Source organism: Symsagittifera roscoffensis, chromosome 1, assembly GCF_963678635.1.
Source record: "Symsagittifera roscoffensis chromosome 1, txSymRosc1.1, whole genome shotgun sequence".
In the NCBI taxonomy this organism is placed as follows: domain Eukaryota; kingdom Metazoa; phylum Xenacoelomorpha; order Acoela; family Convolutidae; genus Symsagittifera; species Symsagittifera roscoffensis.
In genome coordinates this window covers 87,443,145-87,466,633 of record NC_087062.1, presented here as the reverse complement: position 1 = coordinate 87,466,633, position 23,489 = coordinate 87,443,145, and the positions used below count along the sequence as shown (strand labels likewise).

The following is a 23,489-nucleotide window of genomic DNA, read 5'->3' as shown; positions in this document are numbered from 1 at the left end:
TATAATCTGAAAGATTTTGATACCGTGAGTTTAATTTTTTTTAAAAGATGCTTTACCTGCGATTATTGGGCGTTAAACTGTTGGAGTTTGAAGATAAATAGACATTTGCCAATTTGGAGGAACTTATTTGCAGAAACTTCCAATTTTCTATCAACGGGTTATGTAGGCAGCGAGTTAGTCCGGCTCAAAAATTGTTCCAAATTGAATTGAGTTGAGCTGAATACTCGAAGTAACGCGTTACGAGAGAAAAACCTTTTAATTTTTTTCTTAATCAGGGGCGGACTTAGGACTTTCTCGAAAGGCAGGCGAATTTTCTAAAAAAAAATAAAATACGAGCTCTCCCAAATCACAAAAAAGACCCTATTTTGGTCAAATTTTTGAAAATTTTGGCACTTTTTGGAAAGTTTTGACCAAAAAATTGCATTTTTTTTGGCGCGCGCTCACTCCTCAAAAATAGTATATAATGGAGCCAAATGCGTCTTTAGAAAATCCGTCAGTCAAAAATGGGTATCACAAAATAATATAAAGGGAGACCCTATTGCGTCGACGGAGTAAAATCCCTGAAAAAAGAGGCATCCACCTCCCGCCCTGCCCCCCTCAATCTGCTACTGCTTTTAATTTTGTAATGGGAGAGGATTAAAGAAAATTCCATTAATAAATTACAATGTTTTGACTTTTTTGCCAAAAACGACATCAGTTACGTTTAGGGGCAGTCAGTATTTTCACGGCTCTGCTTTTATATACGGAGTGTTGTTCTCTGAAAGCGTACAATGTTCACATTTTGTAAAATTACGCGGAAGCTCGTACTTTCATTTCGATTTTTTTCTCTTAAATTTTAAGTATTACGAAGATTGCCAAACATGCTAAAAATTTTAAGTATCGGATGAATTACATCTGATAAAGATATTGGGAAAAACTGGTTCTTAAAAAAACTTTAAAATCCTTCAACAACAAGATCAAATGGGCATTACTTTCAGCGAAAAGACTTTCGAAAGAATTCTTATAAGATTATTCAAAAAATTTAAAAAATAATACTATTCCAGAAGCAATTGTTTTTATAAAAATAAAATTATACGCACAAACAAAGCTGAGTTTTGAGCCATGTGAAATAAATGACTGCAAAATATTACAAAAAACAGATGAGTTAACAATTCTTATAGAATTTAAGTATCGGCAATAAGCAAAAATTTTCTGTTGCTGCCCGAACCGAGCGCCCATAAATCTTTAGCATGCATTTTAGTGTATTTTAATGGATTTATAATACACTAAAATGGATAATACACTTTTATAATGGATAATGGAACGAAATTATTCAATAATATTTTATTACAAATGTAAAAATCAGACTATGAAATCGGTTATATCGCGATTATAATAGATTATTTCTACATTAATTTTGGCCTTGAAATCGATTATTTTGCGTCAAGTTTATCAATATTATGATTTTTTTTAAATAAAAACCCATCATAACCCGTTGTATTCGATTATATTCAATTTTTTCAGTGTTATATTCATATTATTTTTCTTTTAAAATTAAAACAAGCAAAAAACCATCTCCATTTTTGGTGAAGTTTACCAACCCTTACACAGTTCATCCACCCTTCCCCTGCATCCTAACCTAAAAATCAGATTTTGCAGTTCACCGTACGAGAAAATTCAAATAGTTTCAAAAAACGATAAAACATAGCAAAACTGATTTTTCTTTGGGTCAAAAGTTTTTAGAAATGTTTGCGAGAAAAGGCAAAAAATTTACAAGAAAAACAGTAAAAAAAATCAAAAATTTGATTTTTCCGGTGGCGAGGACTGTTTCTAATTTGTTGAAGTTAAGTTGAAAAGTTATGAAGACAAAACTTGCTTAAAATTTTAGCAGAATTAATGAACCCTTGTTAAAATTTGTTGGGCTACGTAAGTTGCTAACTTTGATATAATTATGTCTGTGATCGACTGGGTGTTTTTGGCGTGAGTTTTGATTAACTAAGAAAAACCAAAATGACCCATTTTTGAGGAGAAATTTTCGGGACCGAATTTCGCAAAACAAATTACACCATATTAATTCTGCTAACATTTTGTCTTCATAAGTTTTCACCTAAACTCAACCCAATTTGAGAAAAACGTATTTTAAATTTCAAGTTAAACGCATTTTGTCCGGTTAATTTAAATCAGCACTGTATATTCCGGTTAGATAACGCTTGCTAATCGTTGGCGTGATAATAACAAGCAAACCAGCCCGTCCCTTGTTTGCTAAAGTTTACCAACCATGCTCCCCATGTTACAGTTTACCGCTTTCCCAGTTTAAGCCCTCACCCAATCCCCCTAATTTTTGACCCTTCAATTACATTTAGAAAATATGGGGGGGGGGGGGTAAGTTAGAGGGGAGGGGATAAAATGGAGGAGGTTGGTAAAAGAAGTGGCGTTTACTTTGAGTAACTCCCCATTGAACCATTAAATGATCTCCCCCCTCCACCTCGTTCAACCATTAACCCCAATCTCATAAATTGTGAATTGAAAAAGAAGAGAAAGAAGAAATATATAAATCTACAGTGAAATGTTCTAATTACGGAACGCAATGCGCAAAAAAAGGAAATGAGATTGTAGAAAAACAGTTGTCATTCTAACCAATAACTTCTCAAAAAATCCAATATAATTGTGTATAATCTATTATAATATAATGTATTATATTGACATAAAGATTATTAAGAGTATACTCCATTTTTAACAAATTATAATAATTTATTTTCTAATTTTATGAATATATTCGATATATTCAATAAAATCGATTATTATTGAGTTTCACAGTCAGTGTCTACAAAAAAGAAAAAAAATCGATCATAATCAATAAAAATGGATTTTAATATTACTGTTTTTCGAGTCAACAAAATCTATTTTTAATCCATTATAATCGATTTTTTTTTACTTTTGCAGACACTGACAATGAAACTCAATTATAATCAATTTTTTTTGTTCCACTTTATTGAGATGCGAATTTTAACGCGCATAAAATTTTTTCTGCGTTTTAAACTAAAGTTGGTTATTTTTGATTATCTTAAAACTTTGATATTTTTGTTACTTTTTTATGTTACTCAATAACTGAATTTTGTTCCTTTCAATAATTGCTCGCTTACATCCCCCCAATACTTGCCCCCTTGCTCTCCATTGTACCCTTACACCCGCCATCCCCACCTGCACCAATCCCAGCCCTGTCCTCATCTGAACCAAACCCCTTCTCCAAAAGGATCCCAACTAAACCAACCCCGCCCCACACGCACATTACCTGAACCGGATCAGAGGGGGGTTCAAGTAGATGGGAGGTTGTTGGTTCAGGTAGGGTGATGGTTCAGATGGTGCAGGTGAAAATTTCGCATTAATCATTTCATAAATGCAGAAATTCTTTCAAAATTTTGCACAATGCGAAACAAAAACAAAATGGAAAAAAAGGAAATATATTGCTTTATGTTTTTGCGAGAAGAAATGGATTTAGATGTATTTTTTTATCCAATTTTGTTGCTTAAGCCTAACATGGGAATCGATTATATTAACAATGTTTTAGACCACAAAAATCCATTATAATCATTTTTTTTCACTTTTCTTAGACGCAGTTACTGACAATAGAATGATAAAAAAACGGTTTATACGATGCCTTCTACAGATTTTACAAGCAAAAAAGTGCCCTTCCCTTAACTAGCTTACCAGACCCACCCCTACGCCCTCTGCCCAGTTTATCCCTCTCCCTTCCACTTAAGTTTTTAGCACACCCCCTCACTTCAATCATTATATTGAAAGTGAGGGGTGGGTTATCTTGGTAGTTATTACAAGCAAAAAATAACTTCATCATTTGTTTTTTGCCCTGAAAACGGGGCTACAAAACTTGCCACACAGCAAAAAAAAACCTGATACAAAAAAATTAGCAAGATCCCGAGAATAATTTTTTAAGTTTTCATCAATAACCTTAGCTTTGCTCGAACTAAAATATGTGAAAACGAGCTCTTAGGCTTTTGACGCTAACAACTATTAAATACTTGCTATTTTTCTATTTTCCATTTGAAACAATTTTAAATTTATTGTTTAATTTGTTGAAAAACCGCAGTTAAAAAACTTAAGGGGCAAAAAGCAAAACATAATTCTGTATATTCACAGCGCAACAAGTTTCTTACTGTTTTTTGTGATATCCATAGCAATTGCGGCGGTAAAAAGCAACAAATATAAGTAATTTTTTTTATCAAAGGTAATTAGGGGAAAAAATTAAAGCACCATGAAAATATTAGTAAATCAGAAACTACCTTCGAACATATTTAACGTTTTGGGGGTCTTGTTTTGCAGAAAAACCTATTACACGATCAAAATCAATTTTTTTTTGCTCGAAAAGTTCATATTTAACTTTGTATAATTCAATTATTAAAATGAGCAAAAAGTTAGTCCAAATTAGTAGACTCAGCGTATATTTTCATTAAAAACAGCCAAATGACCCATTTTTTGTTTCCAAGTTTCGAAAAATAAATTGCGCCACATCGATTCTGGTGAAACTCTAAACAAACTTTTTTTTTTTCAAATATGAAATTATATGATGAGCATTTTTCGTGTATAGATATAAGCTCGGGTGCTAATTTGATTCAAATATCTTTTGAAAAAAAACTTCAATCAAATAAAAGTATAAAAAATGATACTTGCTCAATTTAATCAAATTACTAATCAAACTTTTTACGCGCTTGAGACATAAGATGAAACATTTTGAGGCAAGCAACTGCAATAACAACCCGATTCTTTGATTTTACAGCAAACATCAAAAACTTCAATCCGATCAGGAATAATTGAAAGACTATTAAGGAGGCTTCTGTTTTTATTTATTTTTAGTGTCAGTTGCATCTGAAACAAAAAATTAATTTACTAAACTGAGCTTGCCAAATTTCTGTTCAGTTTTCTCCCAAACATTAGTCCCCGTATTTGAAAACATCCTGTAATGCCAGCACTTGAACATAAAATATCTTCAAAAGTTTTTGAGACCCCAATAAAGTTTTTCCAAATCTTAGTTACCCTCTAAGTTGGCAGACCCAGTCATGATTTCATTTTTTGCGATGAAAAAGTGAAGACACTGATCTAGGTCTTGTGGTTTTTTGGTTTTTAGGAAAAAGTATTAAAGACTGTTCACGCGCAATTTCCATTTATTGCGGTTTGGCTTTCGTTTTTTAATTCAATTCGAACACCTTTTCCAAATTGAAAACACATTTTGCTCTCGAATAAAATAAGTACAAATGCAGCAAAAAAGGTGACTAATTTTCGGATTGCTCAGCGAAATAGCAAAAAAATCTTTATTGTTGCTGTATTCTAAAATAAATTAATTTTATCAAAAACATATTTGAAATTCAGATTTTCACTCAAAAACATCTTTGAAATTCAAAAAAACTCAACTTGCTGTATACTATCGGTTCGTTTGTTTTTACTGATATTTTTCCATTTTTCGGTAAACTATTTTTTGAAAAATTCAGATAGATGGATACAAGGAAATCAATGTAATGATCTGTTTCTTTATCGTTTGTTAATAACTGTGTAATGGTTATAGTTTTTCATGAAAGACAAGACTTGCTGGAAAGTTTAGCACAACAAATATGATGCTATTGATTTCAATATTTTAAAATCAAATTGTAGTCTTTGAAAGCGGTTACTTTGCTTGATTGAAATCATAAACATGGCTGCTTGCTGTGCAAGTAAGACATAAATTCCAAACTTATTTTAAAAAATATTAGAAAAAACAGGTGCTTGTTCGTGGTCTCATAAAAGGATCTCAACGAAAGCCTAGAACTTAAACATATTTGATATGTATAGTAACTACGGGATAATAAACTACTGTTTTTCTGAACACTGAAAAAAAAACAGCAAAAAAGAATAAAATCAAATTTTCAAAATTTTTGCATGAAATGTTTATTTTCAAAGCCATTAAAGTTTGAACTTGAAAATTTTGTTTAGTCCCCAAAAGGGGCTAAAAATTTTAAAAACTAATTATACTGAAGTAAAAATTATTTTTTTTTTAGCTCGGCTCAAATGATAAGTCTTCTAATTTAGGACTTTTTCAACCTGCTCGCTCTGTTTAATCACTCGGAATCCAATGCTTTTGAACTTTTGATCGTTTTTTTTTGTTTGCGTATTTATTAATAAAAAAAATCCTGTTACATTTGACTTTTGATCCGGGTCAAATTTGGGATGAATTGTATCAGAATAATTTCCTGTAAAACTGTAAAACTGGACAAAAGCCAAAAAGCTAGGAAACTTATTAGTTCAGACAAACTTTTTATATGAAAAAAGAATTTATAATGCTAGTGCAAATCGAAACAATAATTGTTAATGAAATAAAAAAGTTAGAGGTTCTAGGAAATTAGACGTCAAGCAAATGAGACGACCGTAAAAAACGAAAATTAGACGATCATTCTTTATGAATTTAGACGATAAAAATTTGAGCCAACAAACTTTTTGCTTAGAATTAAGTTATACAAAAACAAAAAGAATATATGCTCACAGAGTTGATAAAAATTATGACTGTAAATTAAAAAAACATTTAATCAAAAATAGAATTACAGTTTTGAAATGCATAAATTAAACAAGTGTGACATTCTTAACCTAATTTGTGGTCGACTAGTATTTACTCAGCCATAAGTTAATTAAAGTCTGTGAACAAGTTTCATTCTATTTTCACGCAAGTTACCGTCTAAATTCAGTTACTTTCTGATCGTCTAGTTTGCTTTTCGTCTTAATTTCTAGCCCCAAAAGATAGTCCAAATATTATAAAAACCCCATAGAAATCCAAAAGAGCAAAATTGCGATATACGCGAAAAATTGATTTGCATTTAAGAGCGAAAAGTAATTGTAATTTGAAAACAAATTTTAGACACGATATCAATACAATTATGACTAATTTCCCATAATTGTAGTTTTTATCGACGTCGATGATCATACATTGGATCAACTGTACAATTCCCCCCAATCGTTTTAGGGGGGGGGGGGTTGAGAAATTAGACGATAAGCAAATTAGACGGAGGCACTGGAAAGGAAGTTAGACGTTTTTGCAAAACTGCAATTCTGAGAAAATAGACGAAAGTAAGAGAGATTAAAACTGTTTGCCGACAAATTGCGTTCGAAAAACAAAATTGTTTGCAGACAGCAGTTAAATTTCGGTGCCCAAAATTTTACATGTCAATTATGCATAATTTATTTTATTCAAAATGACTTTCCTGTGATATTTGGATTTGACATTTTATGTTCATTTAAATTAATTGTTTGATAGGTATTCTCATTTATTGATCTTTTTGTATTTGTGAAAATTGACTGTTAAGAAAAAATTTTGTTGGCCCTTTCCTTTTCATAGCAATGACGTCTAAAATGCCAGATCTGTAAAAAAAGGTTTCGGTCTAATTTCGTTTTTGTAGCATCCGTCTGATGTGCTTATCGTCTTATTTCCTAGGCCCCGTTTTAGAGGGATAAAATACTGGTTTTTCATATATCAACTTTGAGGGCATATGTGAACAATCTCCCCGCTTAATTGATCTAATTAAATTGATCAATTAGATCTCCATATAACTTTCATAAATGCGTTTTTAATTGTCATTTAATTCGCATTTTGTGGATGTTTTCGAGTTTGATTCAACGCTCAAGATGTCAGCCCTGCATTTTTTAGTAGAATCGATTCAATTTTAAAAAAGAAATTTTCATTTTCATTTTTCATCATGGACCAAGGGAACAATCTACCCCTTGAGGGAACATGTGAACAATCTCCCCGCTTAATTGATCTCCTCCCAACTAAATTGTTCTAATTAGTAAAAAAATAAAATCAAATATGATAATGATAAAAAATTTGGTGAATTAGCAGCATAAAATAGGTATGGATTCCTTCTGAAAAGTTTTCTCGGATCAAGTTAACATCTTTCCCCCCCCCCCCCCCCCCCCCCCCTAAATAGACTAAGTTAAGATTCTCCACCCCAGCGCTGAAATTTAAATCAAATTTGTTAAGCGCTACATGTAAAATGCTCGATTCTGATTGGCTGAAAATTCCCACCTTGAACCAAGTTAACATCCTCCCCCCTAAACGTGTTTAGGGGGGAGGATGTTAACTTGGTCCGTTTTCTCAAGCAGTCTATTCTGCGCTTTTGTTTGAAATGAATATTTTATACGAAATCAATTTTCAAAATTAAAACGTGGCTAGGGGGAGATTCTACGGTAGGCCACTTAGGGGGAGGAGGAGGGGGTTTGATTGTACAGTTGATCCAATATTTTTAGTCACGTCTAATTAGCTTGTCGTCTAAACCACTAGGCACCAGCAGAAAGGTTCCAAATGCTAATCTATAAAGCAAAGTATTCTATTAAGTATAAGAATTGCCGGGTATTTACGGTTGTACCCCCAAAGTGATAAAAATGATAAAAAAAGAAAATTTTTACAACAGATTTGGATCGATATATACGACTGGTCAAAACGAAGCCGTTAACCGACTTAGTTGAGCTTCAAACTGGAAACTGGCTCTTTTCTCTTCTTTTTTGCCGTTTTCTCCACAGAACTTTCATAAGTATGAGCCCAAATGCGTTTTTAATTGTCATTTCATTCGAATTTTGTGGATGATTTCAAGTTTGATTCAACGCTCAAGATGTCAGCCCAGCATTTCTAAATAGAATCGATTGATTCAATTTTAAAATAGAAATTTTCATTTTCATTTTTCAACATGGACCAAGGGAACAATCCCCCCCTGAACTGGGAGAGAGTTAACTAAAACGAATCGCTCCCGTACGGTAACAATCTCCCCCCTGAACTGGGAGAGAGTTCACTTGGTTAAAAGGAATACTTTTCAGCCGATCAGATTTGAGCATAGTATGCAGGCCTTATAAGACTTGAGTTTGCCATTTACCTTTAGGGGTTAGATTGTTCACTTGGTCAATTAAGCGGGGAGGTTGCTCACATGTACTACAATTTAATCATTATATTGGTATTATTCTCATGCTTTTGTGTTCAAAGTTAAGCAAAAAAAAAACACTATTTTTACGTGTTTCTACTCCTAGAACTTTTCTGCTTTTGGACCATTCTGCTTCTTGCTCCGTCTCCTTGATTTTGATTGGCTGAATTTCACGAAATACTGTCTAAATTACTTTGTATGCTTTTATCACGACGACAGAATTTCAGCTCTAACTGCAAAAACAGATACTTCAAGTCGAAAATTAAGTCGATTTGGAGGGATGTCAACTTGGTAAATTATATAGTCATACTTTGGCAACATTTTTATGCTCTTTAAAACTTTCACCTTCGGCCTGAATCGCCGTCGGCCTGTTGTTCTAGACCCGTTGTATCGGCATGTTGTTACGGTCCTGTAATCTCATGACGACATTCGTTATATTTCTGAGAAATAGCCTAGAATTTTACGACCTAGTCCTTTATTTACATTTCTGAGAAATAGAGCTCTAATTTTCTTTTTTTCTTTTGTGCTAGTTAAATAAGACGACAGAAAATTTAGACGACATGACATTTTGACGACAAATGAGCGTTAAAACATTCAAAATGAGCTGTTCGAATTTAATCGGGACCAAGTTAACATCCTTTCCGTGGGTAACTTCGTCTTAAAGACCAATCAAAAACGGTGGTCGTCTTAACAGCTGTCGTCATATTTTCAGGAGCTCTGAATTGAATACTGTTATTTTCTCCCCAGCCGTAAAGTATGCAGATATTTGAGTCGCTCTAACATATAGATCGGTCGCTCAAGCGAACCAAGTTAAGATCCTCCCCCCAAATAGACCAAGATAAGATCCTCCACCCCAGCTTTCAATATAAATTAAATTCGCTACGCCCTGCGGGTGAAAAGTTCAATTCTGATTGGCTGAAAACTCCCACTTAGAACCAAAGTAACATCTTCCCCCCTAAACTTGTTTGGGGGGGGGGGATGTTAACTTGGTTCTAAGTGGGAATTTTCAGTTGGTCCCCTCGAGCTGACAGGTCTTCCATTCGACCACAACCACAACACAACTCTAGACTTCCAACTTCTACTCAGATTCCAATCGATCCACTCAGAAAGTTGCAGTAGTCGTTACTGGTTTTTTGTAACGACTAGAATAAAAATCTAGTAACGACTAGAATAAAAACCTACTACCGACTAGAATAAAAGCCTAGTAACGACTAGAATAGAACCTAGTAACGACTAGAATATAAGCCTAGTAACGACTAGAATAAAAACCTAGTAACGACTAGAATAAAAACCTACTAACGACTAGAATAAAAGCCTAGTAACGACTAAGTAACGACTAGAATATAAGCCTAGTAACAACTAGAATAAAAACCTAGTAACGACTAGAATAAAAGCCTAGTAACGACTAGAATATAATCCTAGTAACGAATCTCTCCAGAGATTCGTTACTAGGTTTTTATTCTTAGCATGAAAGGGGGAGATTCAATACCAGGTACAAAATTTTCAAATGCTAGCCGTTGAACTATGTCTTTACAGGAGGGATATTCACAATAATTGCCAAGAAAAAGCGGTTAAAATGGTTTTCATGATTTGTTGAACTAATAATTTGACACAGAGTTGGAACCGGGCTTGAATTTGGAGCCCGGGCTCGGCCCGGCCAGGTTGGGAAACAAACATGCGCCCAATTTACCGTTTTGGATCTACTTAACTAGCCGATTCTAGCAATTCGAGTTTTCCGACTTTTGCCGCAGAAAGGAGGGCACGCTTCGCTGTCTGGATTTTGCCAGCCCTGCTGAAGTCACGCTCCCTCTGGGCGCTTGTAGCTTGAACGGCCAAAGGTGTGAACTCTTTTGAAAATCAGGCCCGGACCCGGTCTTGCCCGGTTGCTGATCCTAAAAATGAGGCCCGAGCCCGGCTCCAACTCTGATTTGACATCTTCAAAACAAAGGAAAATTTAAAGACTTAGTAATCACCATTTTTAAGAGCCTTAAATAGGGGAGATTCGTTACTATGTACCATCGGGGCGATAGTTAAAGAGATCCACTGAAAAGAACGTGTATAAGTAAATTAAAGCCTAAATCGACCTGAAAAACTGACAGATATGTACTGCACATAGGAAGCTTGAAAAAATTATGTGGTACAATTCTTGCAATTCAATATCTAGTGTTTGCAAAGCTGATTTAACTAAAACGGTCAACTTACTAACAAACTTAGACATTTTGAACGCGTTTTTTTTTCAAATGAAGTTGACAATAGATAAAAATTGAATAGGTAAATGGAATGAGAACTTAAACAGCATTACCCGGGTTGCCCACCATAGAAGATAATGCTCAACCATACACATCCATTCATGATTTGTATGGAAATTGATCAAAATTGTCTACTTTCAAATCCCGCTTTAACAAAAAAAGGTGCAAACGCAAACATACGTCGCTCCCTTCTTGTAAAACGCGTTCTTCCAACCTAAATTTAGTCGGCAATTTTTCATGGCTTCTTTGGAACCACGCATGGTGGGTCGTATGCTTTCACATTTTGGTCAACCCGGGTTGTCTGGTGAAAGTTTTTACGCAAAAACGGTCCCAAAATTTCAAAGAGGGTAATTTTTGGCCCCTTAGTCGATCAACAGTTTCGTTGATATTACCTAGTTGATTGCTGCAAAATTTTTTATCAAATTGAGCCTCTTATACTCGGCAAATATTTAAACAAGTAGTCGCAAAAACAATTGGGATCTTGTTATCCTGTTATCTATTTTCCTATATCTATGTTACTTCCCAGGTCGAGGTGCTCACTTTATATTTCAACCGTCTCGACCGAAAACCGGTATGTTTCGACCGTCTCGACCAAAAATCGGTATATTTCGGACGTCTCGACCAAAATTAGGTATGTTTCGACCGTGCTTGACCAAAAAAAAGTGCTCGACCGTGCTCGACCCAATCAAGATTTGTTTTGACCGTGCTCGACCGAAAAATAAGTGCTCGACCGCGCTCGACCCAAGCAAAATATGTTTCCCCTGCTCGACCCAAAGATGCGCTCGACCCAAGCAAGATATGTTTTGACCGTGTTCGACCGAAAAATAAGTGCTCGACCGCGCTCGACCCAAGCAAATTATGTTTCGACCCTACTCGACCAAAAAAATGCATTCGACTTAAGCAAAAACGATTTCGAACGCACTCGACCACAACATTGTGCTCAAATAAGCTCGACCCAAGCAACCCGACTCAAGTTCCCACTAAAAAACCGCTCAAGATTTGAACGGTTTGAGCGGTGTTTCAGCAGGGCTTGAACGGTTTGGGCGGTTTGACCGTTTTTTTTTTAAAAAAAACTTCTTAAACCGCTCAAACCACTCTTTAAAACACCGCTCGAATGCCAATCTTTTCTTGTTGCGGTTTTTAAACGGTTTTTAAGCAAGATTGGAGCGGTTTTTGAGCGAATTGAAATAAAAAAAAAACGGTCAAACGCATCAAAAGGCCCGGAAAAAGCGATGTGACTCTAAGCAGCAGTTTAAATACTTCTTAGATTTTAACCTGGATTTTAAGTGTTTACTTTTAGAAAAATCAATAATTAATTGGACTTTCATTTTTGTTGCGTTCCTATAGGTACTAACTATCTTAAGGATTCATAAATTTTCAATTATATATTTTCCCCTGAAAGTCTAAGATTTTTTCTCACAAGAATTTTTCAACTTCTTACAGAATATAAAATTTGGCTGTAAAATTGCTACAAGACAAGGAATTTTTCTGTTAAGAAAAATTTAAATTAGTGATTTTTTCAAGAGAGTTTTTACACAGTAACTTTTCCTACAAAAACTTTTCAAATTTTTCTTCATATTTATTGTTTAAAAATTTCTAATCATCAGTTTAAAAGTTCTCCGCTGTGACAGAGTACAGTCACCTTCACTCATAGGCCATAATAAACATTGCCCCCATGAGTTTGCTGAACTAACCAAAAAAATTTTTAGAGTTTTTTGCTGATGTGAGATTCTCTGGCTGCTAAAGTTTTGTCAATACATACTTAAGCCCCACATACGAAACCAAAACCTCCAAAGCTATACATTATGATTTGTCAAAATTCAATTTCATTGTCTCCAGAATCAATTTAAAAATCTGAAAGAGCGAATAAAATGTTAGATAATTATATAGGTAGATAACTACTAGTAAAATAAATAAAGAGATACTTATTGAAACACATTTTCAAATATTGTTCCGGAATTTTTTTTCGAAATACATGCATTACAACTAAAATCTGAAATTTTACATGCATCAATTAGAATCGAAATGGAAGTTTTCTGAAATTGAATTTAACATTAATTACTTTATAAAAAATTGCGTTGTTTTTTGCGTTTAGAGTTTTTTCTAAGTGAAAGTTAAAAGGTTCCTTAGAAACCTTATAAAAAAAATCCAAGATAAGGGTAAGTTTTGTAGGATACTCAAACCAGGTATTCAAGTTGTGGCTATCAAACTTGACATTTTTCAAATATAATAGTCTTTGTTTTTTGTCTGATTTCCCTCGATCAAGATACGAAAACTGAAAAGGAAAAAAGCACCCAGTTTTTCAACAGCGTTTATGTGGTGCAAAAACTGGTCTCAAAAATTAGACTGTTAAAAATACTTGTTTGATTGCTGAGAAAATGTTTTCAAATTGAGCCTTCTAAATAATCCAGCAAAATTAAAGAAATGTATTTTTACATTTGCTTAAAACAAATTTTGGATCAGAACTTTTTTTTGCTAAAGACTCAATTTTAAAGGATCTGATTTCAGAGTACGATTTCAAAGGGCATCTCTATCTAATGTTCCAATCTTTTACAATCAATTTCAGTTAGTTTAATTAATTTCCGTCTGCAACCTGTAATCAAACTTTCTCAGGACCCAAAAAGCATCACAATAAAATGACATTTTTTATTTCTCGCAGACTAGGGTTAAAATATCGATTTTTGTTCATGTTACAAAAAATTTTGTTGTAAAACTCTACGGTGGTCACTACCCAAACACCAGAACGAAACAATTTTTTTCATTTTTTAAAGTAAGATGAAAACTTTTGAATCAAATTTTGACGGGCAAAAATCGGAGAAGATTATCCTATCAAGAAAAGCAACCCAACAGATCATTGATGTTCAGTTGAATTTTGATACCATCTCGATAAACATGAGCGTTAGATGAGATATACCTAGGGAATGCTGTAGGCACACTAAAGGTCTAACTTGATGCAAAGTATCAAAAAAAACAAATAAACAAAAAGTTAAAAATTTCCAGCTCAGTCTGCTTTTGTTTAGGTTTTACGATAATATTCGTCTAAGAACGCCACTTGTTTAAGCTCAAATAACCAATAAAAAAGAAATATTTTTACTGTCAAATTTTTTGGGGTTTTGAAAAATTAATAACTTAGCTAGGTTCACAGTTCAGACGGCACAGAGGCAGCATTTCATTGGCAAAAAGGATTCGTAGTTTTCTTTTTTTTCCCTCGAAAAACCAAAAACAAAAAACAAGACTTTGAATATCTAGAAAACTTTATGGAAAATTATAGAAAAAAATTAATTTCAAAACCCAAGAAAATAGAGAAAATAAAGCTTTTGAAAAACGAAAGGTGGAAAAACAAAACTAGAAAATTCTTTATTTCAAAAACTAGAGAAGTGTAAGAAACTCAAATTAAAATTGTAAAAACGCTTTAACGTACCAACTTTTAAAAAATGTAGAAAGCTGCTGATTTTTAAAATATGTCGACTTTGGTATCAAATAATTTTCAGCTGAGACACATAGCATCAATGCTCCTCTTTTCTTTAGTGACTGTGCTTTCCAAACCTTTTGAAAAATGATCGGCTGTACACTAAAATATTGGATCTTCCGAGTTTGTATAGAAACACAAGATATGAAAGGAAATAATCAAAAAACCACGGACAAGGCTTTTAGGTGAACTCAAATTGATTTTCACGTGATCAGAAGTTATAGCTCATGAATTGTAAAATTTTTTCAAAAATCAGAACGCAAAAATTGTTTCTAAAAAAAAGGTTTTGTATTAGTCTAAGACGCATGAAGAATATATATTTTAAAATAACCTTTCCTGAACTCTAGTTTTTTTTGTAAAAATAAAATTTTTCAACAGCATTTATCTGGTACACACACAAATTTGACACAAAATTTAAACTATTTACGCTAAAAAAATTTGTTCGGTTGCTGAGAAAGTGTTTTCAAATTGAGTTTTTGAGTTTTTTTAATTTCGAAAAAATTGAAGAAAAGTATAAATTCATAAAGTTTGTAATAGAATTAAAGTTTTACTGAAAAAAAACTTTTGACAGTTCTGAAAAAAAACTCAAAAAAGCCGATAAGTCAACAAAGTCTTCTCAGAGTAGCAAACTGTTGATCAGAAATTTTTCGCTGAAAACTTAGTACAACTGAGTACAATTTCATAGGGCATACCAATCTAACGTTACAACTTTTTTCAATCAATTTAAGTTTTTAAAATTAACTTCCGTCTGAAACCCAATTTCAAATTCTCTCAGGACCCAGAAAAATTCACAAAAATGACAGTTTTTATTTCTCCTGGACTAGGGTTGAAATTTAGAATTTTCATCATATTTTTGTAAAGTTTTTACCGAAAACATTTGGCTGTAAAACTCAGTGTGGTCACTACCTTGACACCAAGCTACTACAGTTGTTTTTGTTTTAAACAAAGACGAAAATTATTGAGTCAAACTTTGACGGAAAGAATTGGAGAAAAAAGAGAAAGAAGAAACGTTTTTTTTCCAAGGAAAGCAAGCCAACAGATCATTGTAATTCAGTTGAAAATTGAACCATCACGATATCTATTAGCGAGCGTTAGATGAGATATAATTAGGGCATTGTGTAAGCACACTAAAGGTCTAACTTGATGAAAAGTGTCAAAAAAATCAAACAATTACAAAAAGTTGAAAAATTCTAGCTCAGTCTGATTTTATTTAGGTTTTATTATAGTATTCGTCTGAGAACATCAATTGTTCAAGCTCAAATATCCAAAAAAATAATATTTTTTAACTGTCTAGGGTTTATTTATTCTTTTCTAGGGTTTTGAAAGCAAAAAATGTGAGCAAGATTTCAAGTTCAGACGGCACAGAGGCATTTCATCGCCAAAACAGATTCCCAACTTTCTATTATTTCCTCGAAAAATCAAAATCAAAATCCAAAATTTTGAATATCTGGGTAACTTTGTGGAACAAAATCATGGGAAAAATTAACATCAAAAACTTGAGAAGTTTGAGAAACTAAATTTTCGGAAAGACAAAATAGTGGTAAAGAAAAATCGAAAAATCTTTATTTCAAAAACTAGAGAAGTGTAAGAAACTAAACTTTTTGGCAAATTCTGAAACAAACGGCTATTCTGAAAATGCTTCAACGTACCAATTTTTAAAATATGCAGACAAGCTGCTGATTTCAGAAATATGTTGCACTTATGCTTCCAGCTTGGTGACGCATCAAATCATTTTCATTCAAAACATAGCATCAATGATTCATTTTCCCCCGTGACTTTTCTTTCCAAACCTTCTGAAAAAAGATCACCTTTACACTAAAGTATTGGATTTTCCGAGCTTGTATAGAAATTCAGGATGAAACGATCAATCATAAAAACAATGAAAAAGGTTTTTAGGCAACCTCCATGGTTCCGAAATGATCATAAGTTAAGGGACATGAATCATCGAAACATTAGAAAAATTCAGAAACGCAAAGATTGTTTCTAAGAAACTGTTTCGGAACTAGAGTCTAAGACGCATGAATATCTTTTAACCTGCATTCACTCGTAGTTTTTTTTGCAAAACAGTAAGTTTCAAAAACAGTTTCAGTACAAAATATACAAAGTGGCGCACTTTTGTAGCCATAAAACTAAGTAAATCTTCCGCGAAAAAAATTCTAACTGACAAAAAATTCGAAAAGCTTACATGTTGGACAGAAGGTATTATCGTTAAGTTATGCATTTCAATTATGAGCGCTTCTTTTTTCCTAACTTTAACCACAGCAGTTTTATCAAGACTCTATTTGTGAAACTGTTACGAAAAATTCTTCATTGATCGGATCAAGCATCAAGCTGGAAATCCTAGTTCACATCGTATTTGTATTATCGGTAAAAAAAACAGTACACGTTTGTGAGTAATGGAACAGCTATACATAATTTTTTTTTCATTCGCCATGATAATTGACTTGATTAATTTTAGCCAGAATTGACTTGCTTCCAGGAGCAAATTAATCATTTTGTACTTAATATGGCGTGTGGGGTTCAATTTTAACAAAAATCTTAAATTAAACAAAAATCATTTTATTTTATAACATTTAGTTTTTTTCATGTAATTACTGCTCCATATACCTTAAAAAGCGGGTTGCAAACCAATATAATTAATGGAAGTTTTTGAAACAGTTTCCAGCATAATTAATTGAAATTTTGAGAGCCGGCTGAGATTGAATAGTGTTTAAAATTAACTTAACAGCACGAACTTACATCCTTGAAAAAACCATTGAAGTTTTGATTCTATTCAATGAAGCTGTTAATCCTGTAGCACTCATAACTGTTTTTCCATTTGAAAGAATTACCCATCGTTTTTCCAAAGAACTGTTCTTTTTCTAGATGAAGTAGAGGCGATTAGACAAATAACAGCCAAAATGCAGTTGGAAAAAAGTCAATAAATTCAAAGAAACAGAAAACAAGTGTTGTTTTCTAAGAAAAATAAAATTTTAGAATTTTAAAGAAAAAAACTACGGCCTTAAACGCCTTCGATTTAAAAAATATATTAGGAGTGGCAATTTTCGATAAATGTATTTAATTACCTGGAATGTTAGGTAATTTTTTTCCGCTGAGAAATTCAACAAATAAACTCCAACCCCGAAAGTAGATTTGCTCTTTTGTACTTGGGTGGGGAGCAAATCTTGCGTACCTTTTAGCAAATGAACTTGAATTGAACTCAAAAAGTGCACATAAACGTAGAGGCATTCATAAGTACAAAATATGTATGGTACACAATGGTACATAATATCGACCATTTTGAGTCCATCTTGTTCTGCTTGCAAATTTTTCTTCCTCGAAATTTGTACATGACAAATCGAAAACCAAAGTTTAGGTGGCTTGCCTTTAGGTGATTTAAATGAGAATCAATGGACCATAAAAATTCATTTTTCAATATCTGCACCTATTTATTTAGCGATGTAGCTACAGTTATTAGCTATTATAAGCTTTAGTTGTTTCGACCATTGAAAATGGGGAGAGACTTTGTAAACAGATGCGTTTTAGTTTTTTTCCACGCAAAATCAGATGCCACAAACAATCATCGGACCGGGTTGAGTAAAATTTTATATTGAAGCCCTTTTAGTCGTTATTCGAACGACATTAAAAAAACTTCAAAAAAACCCCAGTGACGAGAAAAATGGTTTATATTTTTTGATTTTTCGTCTATTTTTGAGCAAGTAAAGCGATCGAGTAACGTTCGTTATGTATGAAACATACCAATTTAGACTAAAAATTGATAATTTTACTAAAAGAAATTATGGTTTTGAATTTCTTTTATAGTGCTTCTCTGGCAAAAAAAATGTTTCGAAATTATTTGTTGTTTTTAGTGCAATAAACATGAAAAAAAAATTGAAAGAAAATTTTTTATCTTGTTTATTTATTTTTTGAAGATAACTGTAGTTTTTTACGCCTAATTAACTACATTTATACGCGTTTGTATAGTTCTATCATCATACGACATACAAAAAAGTCACTAACTTGAAAAAAAAGTCTGAGAATGTGGTGGGAACATTCTGGGCTACTTGCACAGCAACCGGCTATCCTTGTTATTACCTCACCATTAGCTCTTGATTAGAGGTTTCAAGCTTTTCTACCTCCGTGTAGTCCTTCAAACTTAATTTAGTCTACGAAAAGCCTAATTTGTTCACCAAATTACTTCGCATTTCAGCTTTGAATCCCATGAGTGCTTCATCTATTATGCTTTTCACTATTTCTTTCATTTGTACTCTCGGTTGATCAATAATGCCAGGATTAGCGCTCTTCAATGTTTTGTTGATAGTCAGTCTCTTGGGTTTCCCATGAGTGTTTCCATTTGCGAGAAAAAGATATTGAAGAGAAAAATCACATTCGCAAAAAAAGTTGACTTTTCTAAGCTGTTTTTACGAACGGTATACTTAAGGGCTGATCTAAGATTTTATCAAATGTAGAAAATTTACAGAAAAATGGTTGTTTTTTCTCAACTTTTAAAATTTCGATTACATCAGTTCTCTTGACCACTTATAATTTCGCTGAAATTTTTAGCGCTAAAAATGACGTTTCAAGACACTTTTACAAAAAAAGTTTATATCAAAACGTTTCATCTTTTGGGTGCGTGCTTCCCTGAGAAAAAAATACGAACGCGGGCAGAAATATGATTGAATCTGGGTGAAATGTGACCGAAATATGATTGAATCTGGGTGAAATGTGACCGAAATATGATTGAATCTGGGTGAAATGTGACCGAACTATGATTGAATCTGGGTGAAATGTCACGTCACGATTGTAGCTGTGTTCGTTTGACGGTTTCGTTTTCCGTTAAAAAAAGTTGGAGTCAAATTGACTCTTCTGTTAAAATTGAATTTCCGAAATGAAAAGTGGATCATAATTCTTGAATCTGATTGGCTTGCAATTAATTATGAAATAAATTAAACAACAAACTGACAATTCTTGAGCTATGTCAGTTTTAAGCCGAAACAGCTCACATTATTTTTCGAGCTAAGTCATTTTTATTCTTTTTGGGCCGTATAAAAGAAAAAGCTTGTCTGATTTAGCGCTTCTCGATGTTTTATTTGCCTTTTTGTGCTTTCGTCCTTTGCCGAAATATTTTTCAGCTTATCGGTCAACAAACACTACTTCGAATTCAATTCAAATACATGCATGCGCATTGTTCGAGGGTAGGGTATCATTTAACAATTCTCGCGTAGGTTAATTCTTTGTCTTTTGATTATAATCGTTTATTTATAGGATGTTTATCAAAACTTCTATGCTGATTGTTTCCAGGAAAGTTCCAAGAATTTGTTGACTTCTTGACTTGAGAGAGCGTAACTGGCGCACCTTTTGTTTGCGGCGTGGGCCAATTTCATTGCTGATTAATTAAGACTTCAGATAATGTCGCCATCTCTTTAAACCGCTTTTGATTTTGTTATTTTTAGCAATTTATTACCTTAAAACAAAAGAAAGCCAGACGATGCCATTTAATTCAAAATTGACAAATAGAGATAAAATAATTCCAAGTTAGGTTTTGATTAGTTGATTGTCTAGTATTATTATATCAAAAGAGGCGGTATGCTGGCCCAAAAGAGTTTTAAACGAAAATATACAGCTTCACAAAAAGCATGCAAACTTCCGCTAAATGAAATTTAATGTAATATGGGATATTTTGAAAAAAATTTTCGAAAGTTTTGGACTATTTACTGGAAAAAGTTTCTAGTATTTTATTTCTTCGCCGAAAAATTTGGAACCTGTAGAATTATATTAATCCTGGATTTGGTATGAGATGGAGGTAAAAACACCCAAAATTTCCTGTAGATTTAAGTTTCACCCGGTTTTTATTCATTTTTTGCATTCTTTATACCGTTTTTTCGGGTCAAGGTGTATCGTTTCTCAGCTGACGGCGAAACCAAAATGAGAATCCATGGTAAAAGCAAAGATAATTAACAGATTTGGTACTAACCTGAAAAGATGATTGTGGAGCTCATGCGTATCAAATCCACTGAGCAGCTTCCCACTCGATTTTGAGAACTAAGACCATCCCGCACCGGATCTACTTAACAATCTCTCTCCCCCCTCCCCCCCCCCCCCGCTATGGTACCTACTTAAGAATCTCCAGCCCTATAAATAAATACAGTAAATTAGCACTGAGTTTTCTATTGAGAATTCTAATTTTGCTGCATTCTGATTGGTCGAGAAATTGACCATTTTGATCTAGTTAACAATCTTTCCCCTTTCTTGAAGGGGATGGAGATTGTTAAAAAGATCCCCCGGACCGAGGCCCCAACTTATGTGGCGAGGGTTGCTTATCTGATCATCACGGGACCATTTTTTTCAGGGTGAATGATTGACCCGCAGATTATAAAGTAGATTAAAAGCTTTTAAAGTAGATACCTGAATGACTTATATTATATTAAAACACAGCCAACAGACATATGCAAAAGAGTCAATGAACGCAATTGAGCAAACAAAAAAATGCACCATTTTTTTGAAAAATCGAATTTCAAAAAAAACAGATGCCCTTAAAGCTCTTGGAATTTCTACAACAACTTATGATTGGTAATTTTTCGATAAAATTAACCCTATTTGAGACAGGCGAAGCTTGGCTTCTCAAACACAAGCGAGACCACGACAAAAATCAACTTTACAAAGTGCAATAAAAAAAAGTACAATTGAGCCTCGAATTAGCAAAAAAAATTCAGCCTTGTCTGAGATTCGAAGCTGGGACTTTGAGATTAAGAGTCACACACACACTAACCACTCAGCCACGGAAGCCTAATAGTCAATAGAAGCTTAAACACTAGCCACAAATAAAGCAGAGAACAGATGCTATGCAATTTCCAAATAAGTGAGCACTGTTAATGAATACTTTTAATTGCGAGTTGGGTTAGAAAAAAAGAAGGTTACGCAGGTGTAAAAACTGGATCAATAGGTCAATTTTTTTTATTTCCCTGGGAAATCTGAAAACTAAATTCCATTTTCGAAACCTGAAGTCAATCACTTTTTTCGTGACCTTTCAACTTTCGCTATTCTATAGTGGAGTATGCCTTCCTTTTAACAAAAAAATCAAAACTCAAACCACGAAGAATTAAATCTGAGCCTTGTTTAAGACTTTCCCTGACAAAAATCACCACGAATCTTAACATAGAAAAAAAAAGGGTCATAAAATGACGTTTTGTAAGTGAAGGTTCAACTTTATCCATTTTCCGCTAAACTTGAGTCTGAACAGCAAAAAAATTCAGGCGATTTTTTCGCAATAGTCAATACTTTTTGTTACCCAATTTACGGCAAAATAAATTGGGTATAAACATTTTCAAAAAACGGTCAAATTCTCAACAAAAAAACCGTCGAAAGCATTTTCCTTCATGAACTTAAAATAGGGGAAAAAAACACCCTACGCGATTGTTCCTTTTAGTCACATGACGATGTCGGAACAAAACTTTTTCTCGAGGAGCCGGCATAGGTAACTCTTTTTTTGATTTTGACTGCAGCATCAACTATACTAGGGCAATATCTCTTTTTATTGGCAAATATTTAATTCTAATCTCAGTTAATTGTTACTTTCAAATACAGATTGAAAAAAATTTTCTGGCAATAGTGAACACTATTTCATTTTCGGCTGTGTTGCACTGCCTCAATTTAGAAAATTAGCAACTAAAAAATAAAAAAGTCGACAAAAACGGAAAAGATAGCCGAATGCAGTTGGAAAAGCGTCATGAACGCAAGGAAACAGAAAAAAAAACTGACTTGTTTTTTGAAAAAAACTTCAACTTGCAAACTTATTATTCCGGCAAGCTCTTCGATTTTACAAACAATTTTTATAACCCTTTTTGATTAAAAAAATAAAATAAACCCAATTTTAAAAAACTGGATCAAAAGGTAAAATTTTTATTTCAGTGGGTAATCTGATTATTAAATTCCACTTTCTAAATTCCACTTTCTAAACAAGAAATCAATAACGTTTTTTGTGACCTTTACACTTTTGTTGTTCGATAGTGGAGTTTGCCTTCCTTGTAAGCAATTGAAATCAAAAGCTAAACCGTGAAGAATCAAAATTGAGCCTGAACAAACTTCAGACTTTTCCTGAAAAAATCACGACCTACATAAGAGTCTTCACTTCGTTCATCGACTCTTAAAAACTACATACTTTTTTTCAATAATGAGCAGTCGGTTTTGAAAGATTTCGGCAGACAGTATATTCCGCACATAAGAGTGTACTACGTATCACGTTTGGCAATGTTTACAATGAAATATATCATTTCACGCCATCAGGCGTTTTTCTGCGGCATATCGCAGCAGATTGATAGATCAAACACTGCGCTTTTGTCTTAGAATATGTACCAAGGAGCAAAGTTTTGTCACAGAATCTGTACCATTTCTGTTTCAAATGTCTGAGTCGGTCAAGTTTTCTGCTTGAGCATTGCGCAAAAAAATGAAAATAAAGAGAGGAGCTATTCTATCAAGACTATTGCTTCATCAATTAAGTTTATTCGGGATGATTGCAGGCAATTTTTTTGAAATTGAACTGGAGTCTCATTTCAATTCAGCGTGAAAAACCTGGCTAACTTTTGCTATTTCGCTGATCTACACTAAATGTCTCCACTGCTAGTTTAACTTTTTGTTGGATATTTATATAAGAAAATACATCAAAACATGAATATGTTTCCAAAATTTTCTGCATGTATCTAAGTTGCGCGAAAACTCTCGAATCAATTCAGCTTTTAATTTCTCATAAATGTTTTTTGCGCTATACAAAGAGCTATGTTTCTCGTTAAGCAACGTATCAACTACAAATAGGTTGCCTGAATTCTTTTGGGAACAATTTTCTGAGCCCAATTAATTTCGAAATTTTAAAGT

General features: G+C 33.4%; 1 protein-coding gene across 1 annotated transcript in view; it reads left to right on the top strand.

The window, feature by feature from the left end:
* LOC134851623 (uncharacterized) overlaps nucleotides 1–23,489 on the top strand; it is a 421,621-nt gene that overhangs the window by 330,351 nt on the left and 67,781 nt on the right. The window lies entirely within an intron of this gene.